The sequence below is a fragment of the Molothrus ater genome, chromosome 16, assembly GCF_012460135.2.
Source record: "Molothrus ater isolate BHLD 08-10-18 breed brown headed cowbird chromosome 16, BPBGC_Mater_1.1, whole genome shotgun sequence".
NCBI lineage: Eukaryota > Metazoa > Chordata > Aves > Passeriformes > Icteridae > Molothrus > Molothrus ater.
Genome location: NC_050493.2, coordinates 4,681,744 through 4,702,865, shown reverse-complemented (window position 1 = coordinate 4,702,865; position 21,122 = coordinate 4,681,744). Strand labels below are relative to the sequence as shown.

General features: G+C 40.8%; 1 protein-coding gene across 4 annotated transcripts in view; it reads right to left on the bottom strand.

Moving 5' to 3' along the window:
* Positions 1 to 21,122, bottom strand: part of MAD1L1 (mitotic arrest deficient 1 like 1) — a 352,399-nt gene that overhangs the window by 248,385 nt on the left and 82,892 nt on the right. The window lies entirely within an intron of this gene.

Genomic DNA, 21,122 nt, shown 5'->3' with positions numbered 1-21,122 from the left:
ATCTGCTTTGACTGACAGATAGTACTCAGCAAGTAATTACAGCCACACTACCTGCACATTGCCAGCAACCTATGTTGGAAGAGAAATGTCTTCTGAGGGCAGGCGACTGGCACTTCTTTTGAGATGTGGACAAGATTCTCAATTAAACCAGAACAGCCTGGCCCTCTTCTCTTCTCAGTTCTCCATGCAGCACACTGTGGTGATGCACAATTATCTGTGAGCTCCTGGAGAAGCTCTCCAGGTGTGCCCTCCAGCCCCACAGCCTGCTGCTGGACACTGAGGGGCAGCTGCTCCCAGGCTCACATCAAGCAGCTCATCACACACCAGCTGCTGGCAAAGCGCTTGATCAATAACAAAATAAAAGTGGAACCACTCCTGTGATTAAGAGTCAGTTCATGATTTAAATATGATGAGTTTATCCAAGATTGCACTAAGTATTTAATGAGTGAGCATGACATGAAATAAAAGTGTTGCACACAAGTCAAAAACCCTCAAGCAAGCAAGCAAGATCAAACTCAACATCTGCAGCTTAGTCAGGAACAGAAGAACTTTGTTTCTCTAATGCTAGAAACGCCACTGGAAAATTTATGATGGCTTCCAAGGGGTCTTATTCATCATTATATTTGAAAGAAAAGAAATAAAAGTGCTGTAAATAAAATAGCACTATTGTTAAGGTACTGTTTAGATAGATCCAAAAGGGAATACTTAAAGAACACTTCTAGCATAAATCAAGTACAACCTGCACTGCCAGGTCACCAAATTGTATTTTTTGGGAAATGTATGTAGGAATTCACAAGAATTCCAAAGTAGCTGTCTCCCTACCTCAAAATCCTTCTCTTTGAAAAAAGTATTTGTTTTAAAGCACTGGATGAATTAGAAACCTGTTTAAAGCTCCAGTTCAATTTGGAACCATTCACAGACCAATTTAATAATTGGGAACTGTGAAAGAGTCTCTTCATTGCTGTACTCAGGTGGGAAGGTTCATCAAGAGGGCTTCACATCTGTGTTTGAAACTGGATAATTGCATTACCAGGGCACCACTACTTCCTTGCACCTGTTTTAATTAATCAGCTAAGAAGGGCACCTGTGCCAAGAGTAACATCTCTGGTGGTGGAACATGCCTGTGGGGCAGCCTATCAAGCTTGCCCTCAAAACAGGGCAGAAATGAAGGGTTAATTCCTGGTAACCTCAATTTCTGCCTTAGGATTCATTACAGTTTGTCCAACAACATTCCTTGTTATGCATAGGGTAAATATAAGTACAAAATCCTCATTAACTCGGATACATGTGTTGTAACAATTAAAATCACACTACAGAAACCTTACTGCAAATATATTTTTCTTTATCAAAGAACCTTTGTCCTGATTAGAGTCAGAACAAAAGAAAAAAATGCAAGCATAAGATTAATTACCCTGAAACAGCAAAAATCTCACATTTGATTATTGCAAAACATTTTGATAAGGCTATGGAGCAATCTTTTTTCTTAATCTCCCAATGTTGTGACTTATTTCTATAAATGTTGAGTGGACCAACAAATGATGATTGATTTGACATTCACCAAGAAAAATGAGATATGTGCTAGGTTTCCTTCCCAAAAGAATGAAAAATATTTGAGATTCACGTCTCATGGAGAGCACAGACATTCAGCCACACACAAAACCTTCAAGCTAGGTTGGAAAACAACTGCTTTAAAACATGAGAGAAGTTGAGCAAAGAGAGACAAATGGGCAATTTCTTCAGCCACTGCATGAAAATAACACCTTCATCTGTTTATATTTCAGCCTCGGTACAAATGTGATGTTAATGTACCTAAAATTCAAATGCCAGAGATGGCTCTGAAAGCGAGGACAATCCTCAAACTCCCTGAACTGACTGCTACCATAGGTTTCCTTGCTATGGGAGGCATGAAATTCAACTTCCTCACAACTCTCCACACCATGCCAAAGTACATTATTGAGATCCTTTCTTCTTCTCTTTGGACAGATTGATAATTCTTCCAGAAACTGCACCAAATACAGCATGAGCTGCTTCTGTAAGGAAAAATCCAAAAGGAAAGTGCTATTTCTTATTGACACAAAACAGGATTTGCAAGTAGGTGTTCAGAAGCAAAAGCCTTTTAAACCAAGACTTGTGCACTCTTTTTCCACCCTGATGACACCTATGGCTTTTCAGAAGTAATTGCTCACTCAATATGAGCATTAAAAAATAAAATAAAAGAGGCACAAAGTTCTCCATTCAACATAAGCTTAGGGAAGTGGCATTTTAAAAAATCTTTGCAAGTTCAAAGTAAACCTTTTAAGCCTTAAAGAGAAAAAGTCATTTCTGTTTATCAGCCTATTAATGTTCCTTGTTCCACATCCCAGTGAATGAGATGCCAACATATTTCTGTTCTGAGCTGTTTGAGACTCTTCATTTTTTGCTCTTCCCTTCTGTAATCCACTTTAATGCAATCTTAATGATAAAACTTCATTTTCCAGAATATTCTTTGAGAGACTGAGAACAATGAGGGCACACAGTGAATACTGAAGCTATAAGATACATTTTAATAATCTCCTTCAAAAATGACAAAAGCAGCTGACAGCTCCCCCCCGCCCCCCAGTGATCCATAAAACATTATTTTAATCATTCCATCCTTTCAGTAGCCAAGTTACCACCTCAGAGTTACTAAAAAAAAAATAATAATAAAAAAACAATGAGGAAAGCACACAGGATGCCAGAGCCAGTCTGTGTGTGAAGCTGGGAGGAAAACAAGGGGACCACAGCGACAATTAGAAGAGGAACAGTGTCTGGGTCATGTTGTAGCTCAGCTGAAGATGAGACACGTGTACCTACCAGGGCCAGCTGTCAGGAGGGAGAGCACATCAAAGAGAAAAGCAGAGTGTGATGGGAAGAGCAGTGAGGGAGCACAGGGGAGAACACGGTGACAGTGCCAGCGCACACACCGCGCCGAAAAGAAAAACGCGCTGCAGCCATCAGCATCCTCGTGTCAGAGTGCACAAAAAAGGGTTAATGCAGAAGCTAATGAGGCAAAAAGGAGCAGGGGAAATTGTTTTGTAGCAAGACATTTGGATGAAGGAACACCCGCTCCTGAAAGCTGACAACTCGCAGGCATCTCAATGAATCCACGCGTACGCGCATAAACCAGACTGGAAACTGATAAACACAGGGCTGAACAAAAACGTTATTTTCATTCCAGTTCCTCCCACACAGGTTTTCTGAACAAACACAAAGGTGTAAGCAAAATCAGAGTCACTCCAGCATGTCTTTTATTTTGCAGTGGATAGCAACAGGACATCCCTGCCTGTGCTCTCCCTCAAGGATTCTTCCAACCTCCAGTTTCTGACACAACTTCCCCCCTCAGCCTCTGCCTAACCTGCCTCAGTACCACCCAGGATGGGAATTAAAAAGGAAAAACAGAAGGGAGAAGATGAAAACAGTTTGACTTAAATAGGGACAGAACACAGGAAAGAAAAGGTGATGCTTGGCAAAACAGAAAAATATCCATCCTATGTTAAAAAGGGAAAAAACTGATCCATTACAAAATGCTGCTGAAAAGACTGATTGGAGCTCTGAGAGCACAGCTACAGATGGAACTAGCTTATTGAACTAGCCTGAACTAGTTTAACATTTAAGGCAGCAGAAAAACCACCATCAGGAAGAAGGAGAAAACTTTAGTGCTACAAATATTTCAGCTCAAAATTCAGAAGTTTGGGTGCTAAATTTTTACTACAATAAGATTGGCATCTCTTTCTGCTTCCTTTCTTCTTCACAGACAGAACTGTGGCTATATGGAGGCAGTAGCACCCTGCCCTGCCCTCAAATCCTGCCCTGCCACTGGGACTGTGGGAGCTGTGGGGACCTACAGGTCTGTGTTTTCTATTTGCTCACTATATTCAGAAAGAAAAATGATACAAAATACGAACATCTTTAGCAGAAGTTATCACAGGGGCTATATTTTATTTAAAGCTTTAAGTGTGCCTCACAGAGCCCTATGAAATACTGCTACACAAAATACTACATGAAATGGTCTACAGAGAGTTGGTGGGAAAACACTCTTTCTTCTTGCTATTTATTTCTCCCAAGTCCTCAGCAAACATCTGCAAACTTTCTCTTGTATTTTCACACCTTGTATTTTCTCAAAGATCTTTTGTATAACTCAGCAGCACCAGGCTTCCATAAATCACAAATCATTCAAAAGTAAACAGATCATACATCATCTTGCTCCTAGACACACAAGGAAGATTCAAATCACATTGAATTTATAATGAGGGAACAACATAAAGAGAATTATTTTGCTAGTGTGGCCAGATGAAATGGGTAAGAAGCAGACAGACATTTGGAGCTTTATTGGTACACTGACAATGTTTTATCTGTGAGACACTATTTAATTTTACTCCCTAACCAGCAGTGTAACTATCAGGTTTGGAAACACAGTTCCACCAAAGTGAGCAGTTAGAGAAAAGAAATAACCCACATTTTCTGCCCCAGCCTCAGTACAATGGCCATAATTGACTGGCAGGAATTAAGATTCACTGAAATAAATTCACATCAGGCACCCTGAGCTTCCTTCCACTGCAGGGTCAACACACACAGGGCTGTGCTGACAGCAGTGACCCAGAGGAGCCCAACCCAGGAACATTTCCAGCCACACAGCCCATGGTGGCTCCTCCTGAACAGACACTGAATCAGCCACTCAGGGTGAGAATCACAGTCCTGAACATGCTTTCCACATCATCATCAAGATGAGAATGAAAGCAGTGTCTTAACAAATGAGGAATGTCTGTGGTTTGTTTTGGTTTCATGTGGAAACATCAATAGTTTCAACATCCATCACTGAATTCTGGAACGAAAAATATTTCAAGGGGGAGATAACTACAGGCATAAATGTCCTTTTCCTAAGCTTCTAAATCTGAAGTGTTCATAAAGCCAAAGCTTCTACCAAAGGCATTTATTTGGCAAATAAAACTTCTACTGGTATTTAAGAACCACTGAGCCCTCACTGCTGGCTGTGCACTTACTACACTTGAAAATGCTGCTGCCTTCAGTGGCTGCAGGAGAAATTCTTCTGATAGCTGAATAAACAAAGTGATTAATATTAGCTTATGCAGACAAATCTTTAAGGGCCTTTGGTGTGTGCAGATGCTCATGGCTCTTGTTCTGAATCCACAACAAGTCAGACATCAGTTACACCCTAAGCAAATAAGATTCCCTCAGCAGTGCTTGGAGAGAAGCAAATACTAAATTTTCTTAATAAAATGCAAGTAATTAAAAAGCAGGAGTTAAAACCAAGAGTCCTGTATGATGATTAACACAGCATAGAGCCAGTACAGCATGTGTCACCTCTCCCTGCATCATCACTTGCATGTGGCATTTGGCAATTATGGAGGATGGACTACTTTAAAAGGGCATTCACTGAAGAGGATTTTCCACTCCCATTCTGAGATAAGAACAAGTTTAAGGTGCCCTTTCCTACACTGCAGAGACCAGCATGCCCACAGATGCCCTCTGAGCACAGACTGACCCACCACACCAAGCCAAGATGTTCAGTGACCTGTTCAAAGTGCATCACAGGGAGCTGGGAAGGGAGCACCTCCACTCCCAGTACTTCATCAGGAGTTGTGCTCATTTGCTCCACTTTGCAGCTCCTCATTTTGGCTCTCCTAACAACCCTGGCCAGTGAGGAAGGTCAGCCTGTGGATGATGCTGTCAGTAAGGGAATTTGTGGAGCTTCAGCACCAGAAGATGCCAAATGTCTGCTCCCTTCCCTATGACCCCTCACCCAGATTCGAGCATCCAGCACAAGGGAGTAAAATACTGGAGAAAGAGAACTGTCATAGGAGAGAGGAAAACAAACAAACAAGCCCTCAAAGAAAAATCCAAGGAAGAATTTTGAAAGGAAACCTTTTCTCCAGCCAGGATGCAAGCACTCTCTGCAGCTGGCTTAATTTACATCATCTAATTCAAATTCTAAATGCTTCAAAGTGTTATTACACTTTTTTCTTTGAAAACAAAAATGACAACAACTGGAACAAAACTCTGAGAATGAGAAAACCCAAAGACTGAAATAATTACTAATCTAAACAGAGGCCTGTACATGGGCTGGTGAAGTCACTGGCCAGCTCTACCTAGTAATTTCTCTTCGTGTCGGCTCTGATGAGTTTTGTATTTGTAACATTTCATCAATTTGAATCACTAAATTCAATTTGCATTCACAGATAAACAGAGAAGGAATAATAAATACTCTCATCTGACCTTGAAGTGTGACACAGAAAATTGCCCTCGATGATTTCATTTCAGTCTGAACCAGAATGAATAATGCAGTTGGCCCCACCAGTTACCAATCTATGATCACACTTGTGGGCTGAAGGAACTCATGGCTGTGCCTAAATATGATGAAGAAAGTCCAAACTTCTCACTCTGTGTTGTACTAGTATTTTCTACTGCTCCTTCACTATAGGGATTAAGTCCCTACCTCTGTCCTTCCCCACCACTCAGCCCCAAATACAAATCCCAAGGATTTCAGTTTGTTGCACAGTCACAAGTGAAGGCATTGCACAGTTTTCTCAACCCAGTCCAGTATTAATTGCTTTATAAAGTGCACATAATAAATCTTGTCTCTCCCAGTAAGCTGTGAAGTCACTGGGACAACTCTCCAGCACAGCAACTGGTGACATGAACACCACAAGTGACTAAGAATATTTCCAATTTCTGTTATACATTCCAACCAACACTTACCCAGAGAATGGGAAAGTCATCTGGGAATAGCATGAGAGCTGAGGAGCTCTAAAGAATAAAGAACTGATAAAGAGGAGTGGAAAAAAAAAAAAAAGAAAATTTGCTTGAAGTAGTGAAAGAAATGAGTAGGAGAATGGTCGTGCTGAACCAACTTGTCAGCAAACAAATCTGCAGAAATTCTAGGCTCTTGACAGCTAGATAATGGCTTATCTTAATAAAATAAGAAGGGTCAAAGTGTTTAGATGAGAAAAACAAAACATTAAACCCTCCACTGCAATATAGCAAGTGAGTCCTCACAGACTGGTGACTCATTACAGCTTTGTGAAGGTTCTGTGGATCTTTTTCAAATTACCTTTTCCAATGAGACCTCATTTCCAGTGTGCATTACAGTACTCCACAGTGAAATGAGGATTGAAATGAGGATTGTATATTACTGCTCAGTCACTTTTTTTTTTTTAATATCTGAACCTAAGACTACCTGAACAAATTTACAGAAGTACAATTGTCTGAGGTATTTTTTGCAGAACAATTCAGTGATGGACCCTCACCATAACTCTGACTAAAATCCAAAGCTATAGCTCAGCATTTCAGCATCAGGATTTGTCAGTGAAAACCCCTCCAGGTTATGTGATGAAAACTTGTCTCAGTTTTCACTAGGGACTCAGAAGAGAATTCATAGTGTTACTTGTTGACAACAAATAAACCCAAACAATTAAGTGCTACCCCCCAGCCTTTACCCATGGGACACTGGTACAGATAAAAGCAAAAAAATGACTGCAAAGTCACTCAGCTATCTGTAACAAGCACTCTGCCAGACTGCTGCTCTTGGCTTTCCTTTCCCACAAGCACCAATTTAACTCCATCTCATATCTGCCTCCCACCTGCTTTGACTCAGCTTGTGTCAAAGCAGTCTACCAGGATCCAAGCCATATTAAGCACAGCATTGTAAGAGACCTACTAATCCTTAAATCCTCAATATGGATGCATTTTAAGTCAGCAAAGATCTTGAAATTTCCGTGACCAAATAACATGACCTGTAACCATGGATTTTTGAAGTACCACCATGTTTTTGGGCACAAACAACATCTCATGGTAGTGAAAGATCTTTTCTACCATGCTCCAACAACAAATCAGGATTCAGTGCTAACTGCATCTGTTTTCTGCAGGATCTCTGCCTCATTTGCTGCAGAATTTGGAAGATTAATGAAGCACAGAAATTGCTTGAAGAGAATGGTCTCACATTATGGCAACTGAAAGGCTCCCAAAAAATCTGGTTCCAATTCTTGCCTCTGCCAGAGCTCCTGGTGATACCATGACCTTTCCAAAGCAGTCCTTGGTGCTCAGCCACTGGGCAGCCCCTGGTGCTGAGCTCCAGAGCTGGGCACTGACACTGCTGCTGAAATCAGCAGCAGCTACTCAGGCCCTATGAAGCCTTGGGTGTTCTGAAAGAACAAGTTCTAAATATTCCACATTGGCATCTCCGAAAATAAGGCTACACTTTCTCCTTGGTTTACATCTGGCATAACAGAACTAGCATAAGAAGTAACTAATAAAATATTAAATTTCTCTGTAGAAAAGCATTAATAGCTGCTCATTAAGTCAACATAATCCACCATCTCTGCCAAGTGAAACGAGAATGCTGCATGCTATAGGAAACCAGACTAAGGAGGTGTCAAGTGACTTGAATTTGGGATTTCCCACCCCCTGAGAGCTTCACCTTGCAACCCTGACCTTGCCTTTCAAGTATCTATTTTCCTCATGGGGAACATAGTACTTAAAATATTTTTTAAGAAAAAAAACAACACATAAAAGCAAAACCATATATCTAAGAATTAGAATGAAGCAAAACAGTAGAGTTGGCTGAAGCTGCCTCAAAAACATCCACTGTGGGGTATGCTTCATCCCAGTTATATTATTTTACACTCTCACACACATCCATTTTGGGCATGTACATAAGCACAGGCAGACCCCCAAAGAAGAGCAGAGCTGATCTCCAGCCATCTGGTGTCACATAATGAGACTAAAGAAACTGGGATCCCTCCAAGCTCCACTGTCACACCAGGAATATCTGCCACTCCTCCTGCAGAGGCTGTGCAGCCCCCTCTTTGCAAAGCCAGGGAATGTGCAGAGGCAAAAGGCTTCTTCAGACCCCATTTCCAAGCTGTAATTTTTTCCCCACAAAAAGGAAATGCCCAAATCAGACTTACAATGAAGCCCTGCTAAGCCCATTCCTAGAACATCCTGTGGATGTTTGTTTTCCCTGTTTCACCTAGAAATCCAGAGCACTATTTCAATCTTCCACTAGACTGTTGACATTATTAGGATTTACATGCAGGGCACAGAGACCTATCTTCCTCTAATTTTAATCCCCCAAATTAGGTCAAAGAACCCATAAACCAATACAAGGCAAGGGGAATAAAGCTGTCACCATGGAAGGAGAACTGCCAGAACAACTGCATTTATAGCCCTGTTACATCAATTCTACTGCATCAATATTTTTGAGTGTTTAATAAAACAATACTACATTCAAAGCAATCTTTTTGTCATGAATACTTATAGAGAAGCCAGTTAGGTTTACATGTAAATGGCCTTTATACAGCAGTTGCAGGTTTGAAAATCACTACATTTGCAGACAAATCAGATCCCTTATTTTGTGGTGAAGCTGTGACAAGGAAATGAATTTAAAGACGTGGCAAGTAATTTTGTCTCTGCAACACTCATAAAAGAAATGCTCTGTTCAATGTAATTTGGTATCAGCCCTTTGGCACCACAAATCCTACCTGAACCAGCTCCATGTTGGAGGGGCAGGATGATAGTCCAGCATGGATTCAGTAGGTGCAGGGAGAAGTTTCTGCCCTCAGAAATGTGGCACCTCAATTCATCACTGTCTTGGTTTAATCCCAGCAGAGCACGACATCACATGGAATACCATGGAAGCAGGGGATGGTTTGGGCTGGAAGGGACCTTAAAGATCATGTCATTCCAGCCTTCCTGCCATCAGCAGAGACACTTTCCACCAGGCCAGGCTGTCAGAACCCCATGCAGCCTGCCTTGAACGCTTCCAGGGTAACTATACAGAGATACTTGGCAAGGCTGATTTATCTGTTGCTTTCAAAAATTGTTCTAACCATGACACTTTATTTAAAGCAAAACACAAGACAATGCCACTAATGTGTTTATTTCTGCAAATTCTTTTAGGAAGGAAAGAAGAAAACCTTCAATGGGAGTTTAGGTGGGCCAGCAAAACAAAATGACAAGACAAAGTTGCCAAGACCAAAAGTAAAACCCCAAGGCAGTAACTGGGAGCCACAGCTCACTCTCTGGAGCTGCCCATCAGCACAGTGAGAGCTGGTGCCCCCACAGCCCACACCCTCCACTCAATAGAGGCACTTTGGCAGCCAATTGATGGGCTGTGCTCAACACATCCTTCGATTGCCACCTGTCTCCCCTCATCATCTCCCCTGCTGCCTCCGTTGTACCTGATTAATGCAGCCCATTTCCCTATCGATCCACCATCCCCTGCATGGGAAAAGGCATCAATGCAGTTTAGGGCAGGCACCTGCCTGGACACTTCAGCCTTTGGCTGCTTTCTGAGAGAGAGTTTTGTTCCTACTGGATAATAAGTATCTCTGGTTAAAGGAGCTTTTAGGTATTGGCAATGTCATAAAATGTTCCTTGTGTCCTACTTCAGCAGAGCTGACAAACTCTCCACTTGCTGTCACCGGACTAATGGGAAAAGAAGCACTTCTAAAGAGCTCTGGGTACTTTTGCATTGCAAAGTGAAAAGGAGAGAGTAAGATATTTCAATGATGTTCGTTCCAAAGCCCCATAAAGAGGAAAGAAAAAAGGGAATGTTTCTGCACAATCACTGTATCAAGCAAGCAGCTCACTTATTAATCTCTCCTTCCTCTGCATTCACTGGCTCGGGGGCTTCAAAAGTTGACACTTGACTTGAAAAATGCCAACTCTAAGCAGTTTATTTCCTCTTGAACTTTAAGAGCTGACTGAGACAGAAATGACCTTTAAAAAGGCAGGGTTAGTTCTTGTATGAATTGATAGAAGGATTCTTTGCTTACACAGCACAGCAAGGTACTGAGCAAATCTCCTATACAAACTCCCCTCTCTCACCAGAGGCAAGAACAACACCATGTTCCATCAGCCACAGGATCCACGGAGCTCTGCAGGATGTGGGACCTGGTGACCCAGCTTGTCTACAACAAAAGGGAAAGAGCCTCATACAACCATAAATCCATGACCTTTTACACGCCCAGGACAGAGACTACACCAATATTCACACCCTGGAGACATCCAAACTTCCATCACAAGGAAGCAGAGCAGGTACAACCAAAATTAAACAGAGCCACCAGCCTGCACCTAAACCCCAGCCCCAGAGTCCTGCTGCCATTGGGACACAGAACAAGGCACCAGGATACCAGGATTGCTATTTTGGGACATCTCCCTGGTGGTGTGAGCTTGCTTACATCCATCTCTACTGAAAAAGAAACCAATCACTGCATGGCCCATTGATGGTCTTCAATGAGAGGCAGCTGGGAAATGCAAATCAATACCCAACAATAACTACTAATAATACTTGCTGCCACACCAGTAGCCAGACATGTAACTGGGCAGAATACTCTTGTCTGAGGTTCACCACACAATTAATACCACCAGATGTCCAAAGAAAGGCAACTGAAGGATTTTGTGGCAGCAGAGGACAACCTGGGAGTTTTGACCAAGGAAATTCACAAAGGAAATATCTGAGATGTTAACAGGGATGGGAATATACTGGGGACAGATCAGTTTAGTAACCCTTTGTGTAAATTATGACACTTACTGGTATAGTATTTGAAGATACAAAGTGCCCTTGCTGATGTGCATGATACTTACACATTAAACTAAGATATCCAAATGATATTTCATTTATCCAGATAGTGTAAGAGTATTCACCTATTTCTCACTCTGTAAGGAAGGCAGATGTAGCCATTTTGGTAACAGCAAAATATTAATGCAGAAGGTGAGCAAACTTTTCACTGCCAGGCAGAGAAGCTCCTCAGAGGCAGGGTTGAAATTTTGCCTCCTTCTTTTTTTTTTTTTTTTTAATTTTATTTCTGGCCTTGATCTCCAACTGCTAAGCCATGCTGACTGCAAGCAGTAAAGGACTGATGGAGTTCAGAAATCTCCAGTGAAGTATGAAGTATCACTTTGCCATCAGCAGCAATGAAATGCTTCCAATCCACCATCAGCCCACTTAAGCAGAAGCAGACATCTCATAAAGAGAACCCCGTGGCTATTCTGTGCAGGATTTTCTTTTTCTCTGGAAGGGAAATACACATCAAACTCAGCAAGGCAGACAGAAGAAGTCAAGCCTTATATAGTCTAGGTTAACTTATTAATAATGAATCATTTTTGGCATTATTCCTAAGGTTTAGTATCAGGCACTTTGGTGGGGAGAGGGAGAGGGGTGTTTTGCTCTCCAGTGCAACTGGAGGCATGACAGGGAGCCATGGCCTCAGTGGGATATTGAGTGGAAACTCTCAGATAAGAGCTTGGCATCTCCCTGCTGGCAGATTTAGAAAATTCCTGCACCTGAAATATATAGATATACAGTTATATGTGCAGCGTATAAATATATATATATTTACGTACAGAGAGAGGCATAGACAAGAAAAAAGTACTTATCAATGCATATTAGATAATATCTGTACTGTTTTATCAATGCATATTAGATAATATCTGTACTGTTTTATCCTCTGTAGCATTGCAAGAGTTGCAAGTATTAATTTTTTTCATATTTTTAAATGCTATCTGATTTCTCTGATGGGGCTTTTCCTGTGTGTATAATCACAGGAGGTTTTGGAGAAACCTGTTTACTTCTGCAATCCATTAGAGAGACTCCCATTTCCAAAGTTACTGCACAATCACTTCTTTTAACAGTCAATTTAACAATGTTTAGCCTCCAACTGTTGCTCTCACACACAGAATGCTGCTTTTGGGGCTCTGACTCTTGTGCATAGAAAAAGCTTCTTAACATCTTTAGGGCAATATGAAAATATAGATTTATACTGTAGGTGTATAACTGCTGCAAAACAGATTTTGCTCAACTGTAATACACATCAAACAACATTAAAAACCAGTAAGGAACCGCCATCTGATTTACATGAGATGTACTTTGAGACTTGTAACTTTTGCCTGAAGGTTTTAATTAAAGCAATTCATGTCCCAGGGCACTTTTCTTGTAGTAAAGTGTCTTCCCCATTCAGCTGCTTCAAGGACTGTGCTCTCTGTGCTTTGGCACCATCTAATCACTCCCATGGGAACAAACGGTAACACAAACACAGATCACAAAAACAGCTTTAAATGAAGCAAGAGGGATGAAGGACTAAATGTAAAAGCAGAAACAATTCTGTACCCTTTATTCAAGAGTCTGTCAGATCTCTGGAATGACAACAAAGGGGGAAGAAGGCGTTGGTCTGAGTAAAACCTGAGACTCCTGAGTTGTGTCACTGCCTGCTGGAACACTCCCAACACCTGCGCTCCCAGACCTAACTTCCAGCAGTGATCTTCTTCAGTCCTCTGACTGAATTTCTCTGTCCTCACCACCCTTTTGAAAGAAGGAAGCAGTGATCAAGAGTCCATGTTTGGCAGCTCTTCCCTTCGTCATTTAATTCACTCCGAGGCAGGAGAATTTACAAGTCACAGCTGCTCTGGTTACTCCAGGTATTTCAGCAGAAATGTACCCAGTGGCCCAGAAGAAAAGGTGGAATTTTTTCCAGGATTTCGTTCAAAAGTACAGAAAACAAAGTTTACTGAAGGATGAAGAAACATCAACAGACAAGACACAATAAATTATCTTACCAGCAGGTTGTGTAAACCAGCTTTTTAGCAGCATAAGGCAAAGCAAAGGAGGGTTTTTGCTGAAAATGAGGAATCCATTGTTACCATAAGGAGTTTGACTCAAATACTGCAATAACACACCACTGGAGTATTAGTCTAGGTGGATTCATTAACAGTAAGCAGTGCAAAAACTAATTTGCAATTGTTGAAATTTTGTCAATTTTGCACAAATTCCTTAAGAAACCCTCTCACCAAATTCATCCACACAGTGAGGAGGAAAAAAAGCCTTTTTCTGAAAACTTTAAATGGAACTCAAGCAGAAAACTTATAATTTTATTGCAAATTCACAAGAAGGTTGTAAGAATACAGAAAATATCTCTTTCCATCAAGAGCAACACTGTCACCCTTGAACGCCAGCAGATTCCTAAAGGGTTGACTGTGATTTACTGATGCTTTACAGAGCAGCTGTACCAGCTACAGGTGATGTTCCAAACCAAAGAATATTTGCAGGGGCTCCTTTGTATGCAGGTGTCAGCCAGGAACAGCCAGCAAGTGCTTCCCAGGCTTTCTGAATTCCTACAGATACATGAAATTACGTATAAAAGATAACTAGTGCAGCAACTCTATATAGCCTTCCTTCTTAATTTTTTTAATCAATGAAAAAACTCAATAAAATAAAAAAATAATTAAAAACACCCAAGAAAGTAAGCTAGATAAGGAAAAAAACCAGGAGAGTGAAGTAAAGACTCACAAAATCACCAGGATTTTACAGAAGGTATTTTGTGCATGTGCACTGGCTGAACTGACAGACTGCTAACCTGGGAGAGGATTTTCTTTGATGTTCTGGCTGTTCAAAGTTATTCTCAAACTGAATAAAAACAGTAAACAGCAAACCCTGAAACCTGTGAAAGTATCCAAATATTCTGTACTGTAGAGGATCATGCTTCAATGGCATGCATGCCTGAATGAGTAAATATTTTCTGGTCTTTAGCTAATTTTATGACATTCTTAGTATCTCAAAATGAGTATATATTGACAAGTGTACTTGGAATCGCTTAAATCAATTGAACAGCCAATCAATTTTAGTTGAATTCATTAATCTATTTAGAGGAAGTGGATTCCATAGCTCCAACTATTAGATAGTGATAACATTTATACATTTAACAACCTGAGAATGATTTGAAAATCCATAAGCCTGTAATTACTTATCACAAACTTCATACAGGAATATTTTAAAACCCTAAGCTAGCTGATTTCATCAGTATTTTTCTGATCCTTCTCTAGCTCTAGACAACAATAACCAATTCATTCCAAGGCTGTTCATGTTCTCATTTTCAGGACCTTGGTGTTCGAATATTTGTGTTTCTATTAAGGCAGGACAGTCTAGGGAAATGACTATTTTAATAGTTTTATAAAAAATGTATATAGAGACATTTCTATCGATTGAAGAATCCTTTAAGAAGAATTAATGTTTGTATTTTACCAGTAGTGTTTACAGAATAAAACCAGTTTCATGAGTCCATCTTTCTTTTTTTTTAATTGGATTTGTGAAATAGTTCATCCATTTGTGGTGCAGTACATGGGCTAAAAGCATTGGAATTAAAGAGAATGCAGGCACAATCTAACATTTACATTGCACTGAACTTTCAAACCACCACTGTTAACTACAGCACAGAGATCACTTACAAAGATGATGTGGGCAAGTGGATACTTCTAGACCAGAGGAGAAACTTTTATTAGATTTTCTAACAACACCATCCAGAGAAAATAGGCTGAGCAAAAAGACATTGTCTGTTAGGTCCTCAGAGTGGGTTTTTAAAGGTTGAATTAAAGTATTAAACTGAAATATAAGATTGCATCTGAAACTAAAACATCTCCTTTCCCATGTTAACCAACCAGAATTCCAGTGAAACTGTCAGAGACAAGCAATAAAAACCACACAGTAATGCCTGGCTGTTAAATCCAATGCAAGAATAATGTCTTGTGACATACCAGTAATTCAGGAAACATTTGCACAGTACCAAAAGTATGGAATTTTCCTTTGGTTATGAGGCACCTCACCTCTCTGAGCCCCCTTCAGCACATGGACCTAGCACCAGCTTATCCTGGTACCCAGTGTTTATTTACTGCAAAGCTGTCACAGAAAGCACAACTGCTTTAACCTAAGAAAAATAACTTCAGTTTTGCCCACAACTGAGGACTAAATTTAACCAGGTCCTCAGCATTTATTTCAAATGTGGGGCAGGGTTGCAGCCTGCATGGCCTAGACTGGCACGTTCCTGGATTTTAATTTACATATTGGTGGGGCTTTTCTAAAATTCCTTTTAATTCCCTAAGAAAACTGCTGGCAATTCGGTTTCAACAAGCAAATATAAGCTTCCTATGAGATCTTACACCAGGCTGTTAAGTAGAAAATCCTGCATTTAGCCCTTGGCAGGTTTGAGCTGGTGCAGAGCAGGGCAGTGACATGAGCAGGGGCACTGGGTTTACTCCATGAAAAATACCAAAAGGCAGAGTAGCAATATTTGAATATTCAAACAACTTCCAGTATGTACTCACCCTTTTCTTCAAGCTTCTATAGAAACATGATAAGCAGTCATGTTGAATAACATCAAATTTATTTATATAAAGCTAATTCAGTGCCTGTCTCCACTGACATCCCAAGCCAGGAGAGAGCCCTGAAGAGAGGAAAAACTAATCTATGCAGATGCCTGAACAATCTTTGCTAGCCTTCATGAGATTCCCTGCTGAATGCTGAAAACCTGGATCAATTTGACATCAACTAATTGTGGTTATTCTCCCCATCTTTCCAAGTGAGGGCCAGACAGAAATCCTAGGCAGCACAAGTTACCACACTGTGTGCAATTGAGTTCTGCCTCCAAAAGGTAAAATCTGAATTGCTTAGAAGATTAGAGGTGTCAGCCTTACAGTTTCATTAAAAGAAATTAGTGTGGTTTTCACAAGATTCAGTGTGCATTGATTTTTTAAAAAAACCATCAGAGATATTGAGTGTCATCAAACACGAGGTTCTGCTGGTAGCTCTGCATTTTTAAAAACCAATCTGAAAACCCAGTGCCTCCAAACACAGGGCAAAACCACCTAATATCACATTTGAGAGCACAGTAGTAGATCTAAATGCAAGTGCAAGGAAAATGAGACTGCAAATAAATATGAGACTATAATAGCTGTAAATGTCTTGCCTTTAGGAACATCTAATTTACTGTTTTAAAGGTAGGCTCTCAGTCTCCTGTTTGCTTTCCTCTGTGTCCCATCAAGTGTGACTGCATTAATACAAAGCTTAGTCTGCTCCTCAGGAACAGCTGAGCAGATTAGTTTCTATTCTAATCTTCAAGCAAAGGTTGTATCTCAAGCAGGCTTTTTCCACTCTTTTTGTGTTGTGTGCAGGAGACGTGCTGGGGTGGGTCCCATTTCCTCAGAACAATTCAGATGAAGATTCAGCCCAAACTGGTTTGCAGGAGACACAGACATTTCTCATCCAGCCACATCTCTTCTTAAAGTGTTTTAAAATCCATTAAATCCAGAGCTCATATGCTTGGGAGGGTCCCCTGACACACACACGTGGTCTGTGCAGTTTTACACTGCCTGCAGACATGGCTCAAAAACAAGAGGGAAAATTTCCTATTTGCTCCATATGTTAGGTGGGGATAGTAGTGCTAATTAACCAGAGAGATGTAAATTTATGTCATCATGGATAATTTCAGTGGAAACTTCCAGCTGTCCTGAAACTGGTTTGTGCCTGGAATTGAGACCAAAGCCTGGCCTTTTCCCTCCATTCTGAACACTCCCCAAATGTATTCATTCCCTAACCCCTGTGCAGTGGAGAGTTTGACTGGTGACAAAAACTACAAAAATTGTAGTAGCTGTCCCATCTGCTGACCTGTCCAACTTAGAAATACATCCATAATCAGAAGGCTGTTGACTAAGTGGCTTAAACATTGAATGCTAGTTTAATTATACATTTTACACTCTGATCTGAAGTCTGCATGTATACACATGCACATAAAGTCATATTTTAAAGTATTACATCTATGGCCTACAGTGCAGCTTAGGAAAGAGGAAATTGAAGTTTTCAATCAACCACTCCACACACAGAGCTTCACTGACAGCATTAAGCCTCACCCATTTGTGTGCAAACACCAAAACCAACATTATTTGTGTTGACACACAAATAATCTTTGCTTTCCTTCCATCCAAGGCACATTAAGCCTGAAAAGCAAAAGCAGGCACCACAGTGTGCTGACTAGAGAAGACATTTCCAAAACTGCCTCTGAATCACAGCAGTCAAGGGAATTAGACAGTGACCCTTTGAATCCAATCCAGGACATTGTTCAGATGTGGGGAAAATCAGTGTAAAAGGGGAAATGAACTTTGTGTTACATCTCCAGCCCACCAGACCTCTCCTGGCCTGGCTGGTGCTGGGCTGTTCCCATATTTTGGGTTATCTCCTCTTTGTGGCAGTTTCTCCCTGCCAGTGCAGGTAACCCAGCAGGATTCACACCAGGTGGTTTGTAGGGATTTTTAGGGATCCATTTCAAACTCTGTGGCTCCTGACCAAGGGCTCTACCCGAGCTAATCCCCTGTATTTCTGTACCAATCCAGGAAACTGAAAAGGGAGCTTTTTGGGGTAAAAAGGTGTCAAGTGATGCTCTCCCCCATGAGCAACCTGCTCTCAGCTGTCAGCAGCCATGGCCACAACATGCAGAGCACATAATTCTGCATGCAAGGACCAGGACAGTAGGACCAAGATCCAGGACCCTCAGTTACCTCTATCCTAATGACTTACTCATAGAACTTGATGGTTTAGCCCCTTTTTTCTTAATTTTTTCCCTGAAATTGCTTTTCTGTTCATGAAAAAATTATGAAGTGATTGAAACTGAAGGTAAAAAACCTCCAAATTTGTTAAGTTCTTGCCATGTCGTAGTTGACTGAGAAACAGTCCAGATGCAATATTCTTACTTTCCAAATGAACACAGAACCAGGTTTGAATTAAAACTTTATAATATACAGATTGAGGAATTCTCTTTTTTGCATTTCCAAAGGTCAGACAGTGCAATGCAACCCCCCCCTAAAATGAGACAAAAAGCCATTCCATGTGGAAATGCTGAGAGCCCTTCATATTCACAAATTCCTCATCTCATTTTTCAAGGAGAATCTCTTGCAGAAACATTACAAAACCATTTTCTTCCCCTTTCATCTATGTGAAACAGCACATTATTTCCATGCAGGGAGCTGAGGTGCAAGGGCATTAAAACCCAAACAGAGTCATTATGGTGACTGAGCAACCAGGAGTCATTTCTAACTAAACCCAGCTGCAAATCTCTTCCTTCAGACCATGACACCTTGGAAGCTCCACAGACTGAACAAAGGCTGAGGAATTTCATCCTCTACCCAAAGAAAGTAATAAAGTACATAATCCCATTGCAAGGAAAATGAGGCTGAAATGGCAGACTTTGATACAGAGAGAACAGAAATGTTGGGCCAAGCTAAATTACCTCTGTAGTTTTTATACTATATATGACAGCTGCTAGCAGTGCTCATTCAAATGGGAAAAGATCTTTGATACTCTATTTGCAGTAATACAATTTTGACACACAGACAGTAATTATAAAAATAAGTTGATGCATAGGGACAATTAAGAAATGTAAGCCTCCAGCATCTATTACATAATTTCTTTCTGAGCAGTGAAAACTCAGTACCAAAACTTCCAATATATTGCAAAATATGGTGAATTCTTCTATAGTGTTTTGAAGGCAGACAGACAGACATTTTCCTGCACTCTGAGCTGAAGATTTCCACAGTGACTGTTACCATTCTGAATCTAGGGGTCGTGTTCCTCTAGAAACAAAGTGTGTTAAGGAATTAATCTCCCTGCAGTACTAAATGGGCTCTGGACATCTTAAAGCACAGGCAAAAGCTTTTTTAGGTTTCCCTAAAAAATACCACAAATATATCCACCATTTCCTATTCAAACGTTCCAAATCCCAAATACCAGCAGAGGTGACTTGCTTTAAAAAACATGATTTTTAAAACACAATCTATGAGAAGCCACTTCAGAGCACCAGAGTCAAGTCTGGTGCTTGAAGCCTCAGGAGATAAGGAACTAACACCAAAGTTACACTGTGGAAGCAAATAAATGTATTCTTTAAAAATAAAGAAACAAACAAAAAACAACAATAACAACAAAAAAACTTCAAAGGGAAAATTACTTTGGAAAACTAAAGAGCTGAACAAGTGTTAGCAGTTTAGTCCATCTTAGGAAGATCTATCCTTATTTTGATCAAACAATCCAATGGATCAGGGAATCATGCAACAGTTTGGGTTGGAAGGGAACTTAAAGCTCATCCAGACATGAGCAGGGACACCTTGCACTGTCCCAGGCTGCTCCCAGCCCTGTCCAGCCTGGCCTTGGACACTGCCAGGGATCCAGGGGCAGCCACAGCTGCTCTGGGCACCTGTGCCAGGGCCTGCCCACCCTCCCAGGGAGGAATTTCTCCCCAATATCCCATCTAAAGCTGCTGTCCTTCAGTTCAAAGCCATCCTGCCTTGTCCTATCACTGCATGTCCTTGTCCAGGGCACAGACCAGGCTTCCACCCCAGTCACCACAGGAGAGAGGGCTCTGCCAAGTGGGCACCTTCAATCTCAAGAAATCAAAACAGGACACAAAATCTCCCAGGAAACTCAGTGTGCACAGTCAGAATCAGGGATATCTCTAGCCCAAAGAGAGACTTAAGAGTTAAAAGCAATATATTTTCCACTTTCCAAAATACTTTGAAAATACTTATTAGTGGTTGTCCAGTTCTTAAAAGTAAATTCCATCTAAAATTGATAAAACAACTCTTTTGTGTTTAGCTATTGACACATTTTGCATTTGATGATACAGTTATAAATTAATTGCAGCAGGAACAGATCTAAGAAGAAAAATTAACAGGTTAGAGCTCTTATGTGTGATTCAGCAGATCTAAGTTCAAAGCCACACTGAGCCTCAGGCTTTCAGCTTAACCTCAGGCAATTCATTTAACCTCCTCTGTACCTCTATTACTCATCTGTACAACGCTGTATTTAATAAGAATGGCACAATCCTTTTTATGTGCACTGTTTATATGATAAACATGCACAAAAATCTGGCACTAGGATCTATGTGGGTACCTATAGACACATACAAGACTGAAAACCCAGACATTTCTCAGCAGAACCTTCAGGCGCAAACAGTATTTCCTCTCAAAAAGAGACTAAAAAGAACCACATCTCCCAAAAGCCCAAGAATTGTCATAAAAGAAGTGTCAGAAAGAAGACAGAGCAAACTTTTCTCTCAGTATCAGTAGCCTCAGTGCAGGAGTACAATAAATGAGAGATATAGGTCTGCAGAAAAGCCAGCTCAGAGGGAAAAATCACCTTAATTTCAGACAACAAAAGAGAAATGAGAGAAGACAAAACCAATTGGTTCTGCTCCTGTGTTATGGATGGGGAAATCAGTTATTCCCTGCCTTGAGAGAAGGAGCAATGCTGGAGACAGCACACAGTGCCTGTGGTT